Genomic DNA, 5,614 nt, shown 5'->3' on the forward strand with positions numbered 1-5,614 from the left:
TTGCATCATGGGATCTACCAATCAAAATGGAGATTTAGCATGGGAGCAGGTTTCTGGAGGACCTCAGTTAAGCCAGTTGATACCCTTTTAAATGCCGGATTGTTGGGATATTATTTATTTCTGTGTACATAATATTATAAAGTATGTGCAATATTACAAATGTATAACAAATATGTCTACATAAGAAACTATCCCTAAACCCAGAGGCTTAAAACAATAACCATCTAGTTAGCTCATAAATCTGAGAATCAGAAATTTATGCTAGGTTCAGCTGGTTCTCCTGATCTTAGCTGGGCTTACTCCTATATCTTTGGTCAGCTGCCAGTTCAGTCTGGTCTGAGGCAGCCTCAGTTGGGATGGTTCATCTCTGTTCCACTTGGTTTCTCATGCCCCAGCAGGGTATCATGGGCTTGTTCTTACGATTGTGGAGTGTGTTTTCTAGAGAGAGCACAAGGCTTGTTTAGGATTAGGCTTATTATTTGAATAACTAATTTATATGCGTTCTACTCACCAAGTCATGTCTCAAGGTCAGCCCAAATTCAGGGGCTGAACAAAGACACTCTGCCTCTTGATAGAAAAAAAACCACAAGTCATATTGCAAAGGGATGTGGAGATAGAGAAGGAAGTGATGTGATCATTTTTGCAAACTGTAATGGGGAGGTTGGTGAGGGGAGGATCCAGAAGATATCTGGGCCAGCTAAGGTTCTGAGAGGGCATTAGGGGAACTGGAGGCAGCAACAGTGATCCAATCTCTGTGAAACTATTTCAATATTTTGACATGCAGCTATATGAGTAGGCACAGGCCAAACACAAGCCCTGGAAATAACATTACAATTTTATGTTTTAAAACACAGAAAAGGGGTGGCTGGCAAGATGGCTGAATAGGAACAGCTCTGGTCTGCAGCTCCCAGAGAGATCAACGCAGACGGTGGGTGATTTCTGCATTTCCAACTGAGGTACCCAGCTCATCTCATTGGGACTGGTTACACAGTGGGTGCAGCCCATGGAGGGCAAGCCAAGCAGGGTGGGGCATTGTCTCACCCAGGAAGCTTAAGGGGTTGGGGAACTCCCTCCTCTAGCCAAGGGAAGCCATGAGGGACTGCGCTGTGAGGAACGGTGCACTCCGGCCCAGATACTATGCTTTTCCCACGGTCTTCACAGCCCGCAGACCAGGAGATTCCCTTGGATGCCTACACCACCAGGGCCCTGGGTTTCAAGCACAAAACTAGGCAGCCATTTGGGCAGACATGGAACTAGATGCAGGAGATTTTTTCATACCACGGTGGCACCTGGAACACCAGCGAGACAGAACCATTCACTCCCCTGGAAAAGGGGCTGAAGCCAGGGAGCCAAGTGGTCTAGCTCAGCAGATCCCACCCCACGGAGCCCAGCAAGCTAAGATCCACTGGCTCGAAATTCTCTCTGCCAGCACAGCAGTCTGAAGTCGACCTGGGATGCTTCAGCTTGGTGCAGGGGGAGGGGTGTCCGCCATTACTGAGGCTTGAGTAGGCGGTTTTCCCCTCACAGTGTAAACAAAGCCACCACTGGGAAGTTCAAACTGGGTGGGGCCCACCGCAGCCAGCAAAGCCACTGTAGTCAGACTGCCTCTCTAGATTCCTCCTCTCTGGGCATCTCTGAAAAAAAGGCAGCAGCCCCAGTCAGGGGCTTATAGATAAAACTCCCATCTCCCTGGGACGGAGCACCTGGGGGAAGGGGTGGCTGTGGGTGCAGCTTCAGTGGACTTAAACATTCCTGCTTGCCAGCTCTGAAGAGAGCAGAGGATCTCCCAGCAGAGCACTTTAGCTTTGCTAAGGGACAGACTACCTCAAGTGGGTCCTGATCCCCGTGACTTCTGACTGGGAGATACCTCCCCAAATGAAAGTTCCCCAGGGCTGCTGCCATGGGCTGCAGTCAGTACTTGTTTCCCCTCCTTGATCTGGGGAACTATTTCTTCATTCCAAAAGGGCAGAGCTCTGGCAGTAGTGTCCTTCAGACTCACAGGTGGGTAGCTGATCTTCAGTGGGATCTGCATACCTGCAGTCCTTACTGACACTGCTGTAGAAGGGATGGTCAGGCTCCTTCAGAGGTGGTAGAACAGCATAGGAGCACCTCCAGATCTTTACCTGAGCCTCAGCATGCTTGGCAGCAGTTTGTGTTTATTGGGTTGGTCAGACCACCATAGTGCAGCTCACTGAAGTGCCAAGTCCTCACTACAAGCAGCCACCTCTGGCCAATGGCATCTAGCACTGCCCAGAGGGTCCAGGTCACTTTCTTTTGCACTGAGGTGAAGAAGATATCGAACTCGTAGCCAACATCTCACAGCACCTTCCTGCCATGCTATGCCTGCTCATGGCTTGCCGGGCTCAAGGTTGGCATGCTACCAGCCACAGAAGGGGGGTTCCAGACACTCTCATCCTGCCAGGTCAACACCAGCTTATACATGGCCTTGGCGGTGGGGTGGGGATGTGGCACTGACCAGGGCTCACAGAGATTCCAGAGCCCTGTGTTTCCTTTAAACAACACAAAACCATCTCCTCTCATATCAAAGAAGCTTCTTTCGTCTTGTAGCAATGTTGGAGTTTTGCTTCCAAAATATAATTCTCCCAGTAACTAATTTAGTAACAGGATCCTTGCAGATTCCTGCTGAAATGTGACCAGTCTTCCTTTCACACTCTATAGCCTGAAGTATAATTTCTACTTACTGGCCTTTGTAGACGCAATACAGAATTTTTAAAATGTCAAAGCTTACATTCTCCTGCTACTGAAAGTATTTCTGAAGTAACTTCACCTCTGTAGCTCACCTGTTGTAGGGTTCTCTGTCAATCATAACACTACATCTTTGTACAGACTAAGGAAGGGCTGGGCTGGAATACGTCAATAATTATTTGCTAACAGGGGCCCATCAACATGTTTCCCCTTTAGTCACTGAACCATAATTATTCATGGGAATAAATCCTTGAAAGTGGAGAAATCATGACTTTTTAATCTTGAGTCTTAATTCCTCCTGGTCTTTCCTCAGCATTTCCCACTAAGTACAATGCTATGCATATGGTAGTAGCTAAACAATAACGGAAAGACTGTTCCTATACATTTTAATGACCAGTATAGAAACCCAGCTTACTTACACAATGAAACACAATTATTAGATTTACTTTTCTTCATCTGGTCCTTAAGTGAAAATCAACAGGTCAAGATAATCTTATGAGGCTAGCCGCTGAGGCTGAGAGCCAAAGACTGTTTGTGTGCTTTAAATCTTTTACCCTTTACATTCAACTGGTAGACCAATGGTGACTAGTAGCTCAGGGCCGGAGAAGCAGGATCTGAAATATATTTAAAAAAAAATTTTTTTTTGAGACAGTCTTACTCTGTCACCAGGCTGGAGTGCAGTGGCATGATCTCAGCTCACTGGAATCCCCACCTCCCAGGTTCAACCGATTCTCCTGCCTCAGCCTCCCAAGTAGCTGGGACTACAGGCGCGTGCCACCATGCGCAGCTAATTTTTGTATTTTTAGTAGATACGGGGTTTCACCATGTTGGCCAGGAAGCTCTCAATCTCTTGACCTCGTAATCTGCCCACCTCAGCCTCCCAAAATGCTGGAATTACAGGCGTGAGCCACCAAATTTTTTAAATGGTTTAAAATCAATTAGGCTGCGGGCAACACACACACATACCTGCCCTCATGTAAACAGCAAAAGCAATGGAAAGTATAAAAAATATGGTCTACCACATGAGCATTGCATAAGAGTCTCACTGGACAGTGACATCTCCCATGGTAATTATAGGAATATGGGTGAAAATGTCACAGGATTGATTGCAGTTTTTGACCTCTCAAGGCTGCAGTTCAGCCATGGTTGCAAAATGCTGCTAATAATTTTTCTCAAAGGAAAGGTACAGGGTCAGCGAGACTCTAGTGGAAAAGAATCAAAGGGGACAACTTGCACTGGTCCACTCCCATGGGTGGTCTTATCTGCCAAGATGTGGCCGGCTAGGGAGAGCCCTTGGAAGTCTGCAGCCCTGTGTTCAAGAGTCTGAGATTCTCATAAGTCAAGGAGTCTGGGTGACATTTCTAGTTTCTTAATTTTTCACCAGGTGGAAATAGCAACTAGGAAATTCTGCTCTCATTAAGAATTCTGAGGTCATTTTCTTGTTTTAGTCACAGGACTTTACAATAATAATAAAGGATCCTGGAGTAGAGAGAGTGGATGCAGGTTATCATATTATCACAAAAATTCTGGTGAAAATTAGCTTAGTTCCTATTGTTCAAATGGAAACACCCTTATTGAGTATCCATTATGTGTTCAAGATTATGCTAGTGCATTATCTTATGTAGTAGTTACTAGAGTCTGAGGAAGTTAGTACTATTGTCTCCATTTTTAAATAAGAGAAAACCAAGCTCAGATTGACTAAGTAACTTATTTTGACCACATAGCTGAGAAGTAGCAGGGTGGAGATATCACCAAGGTTTGCTTTTTCTATATCCACTCACTGTCCACCACCCTTCACTGTTTACTGCAGGACAGTCCAAGGGTAGGGGTGTATGGCTCTGAATTAATCCCACCCCACAAATGTATCTTCTTTATATTTTCCACTTACCAAAACCCAGGCTCAAGAAATCATCAAAGCAACTGGAATTCTCACTCACTGCTGTTGGGAATGCAAAATGGTATAGCCACTTTGGAAGACAGTTTGGTAGTTTCTTAAAAAACTGAACATACCATATGATCCAGCAGTTGCACTTTTTGGTATCTATCCAAATGAGTTGAAAACTTATGTCCACACAAAAACTTGCATATGGATGTTTATAGTAGCTTTATTCATAATTGCCAAAATAAGGAAGCAACCAAAATGTCCTCTAATAGGTGAATAGATAAACTGTAGTAATCCAGACAATGGAATATTATTCAGCAATAAAAAGAGATGAGTTGTCAAGCCACAAAGACATGGGAGAAGCTTAAATGAACATTGCTAAGTGAAAGAAGCCAATCTGAAAAGTCTACATACTATGTGATTCTAACCATATGACATTCTGGGAAAAACAAAACTATAGATACAATAAAACTATAAGTAGTTGCCAGTGGTTTGGTGTATATGTGTGTGTGTTGGGGGACATAAACAGGTGGAGCTCTGGGGATCTGGAGCAGTGAAACTATTCTGTATGATACTGTGATGGTGGATACATGATATTACATGTTTTCAAAACCCATAGAATGTACCCCAGCAAAGGTGAAAACAACATAAAATATGGACTTAATAATAATGCATCAATATAGGCTTATCAAATGCAACAAACATACCTCACTAATGCAAGATGTCAGTAATAGGGGAAGCCGGGAGGAGCGGACTGGTGAGTTGGGGTGGAGTATATGGGAACTCTGTACTTTCTGCTCAATTTTTCATAAATCAAAAACTGCTAAATAAAAAATTAAAAAGCATTCTCAAACTACCAATATTTCTTAAAGGCCTCCTGTATCAGAATCTGTTGTTGCTGCCAGACACTCCTGATTATGACACTGTGCCCAAGGACTTAGCATGTCATTGAGAAGATAATGTACACCGATCACACTGTTAAGTAACAACCCAAGGATTCACTTAGTTAAGGACACAAATGAATGG

At 44.2% G+C, this 5,614-nt stretch overlaps 1 pseudogene; it reads right to left on the reverse strand.

Moving 5' to 3' along the window:
• Window positions 1-1,825: 1,825 nt before the first annotated feature.
• On the reverse strand, window positions 1,826-2,442 carry LOC100972786 (phosphoglycerate mutase 1-like; annotated as a pseudogene).
• Window positions 2,443-5,614: the final 3,172 nt, after the last annotated feature.

This window comes from Pan paniscus, chromosome 4, assembly GCF_029289425.2.
Source record: "Pan paniscus chromosome 4, NHGRI_mPanPan1-v2.0_pri, whole genome shotgun sequence".
Taxonomy (NCBI): domain Eukaryota; kingdom Metazoa; phylum Chordata; class Mammalia; order Primates; family Hominidae; genus Pan; species Pan paniscus.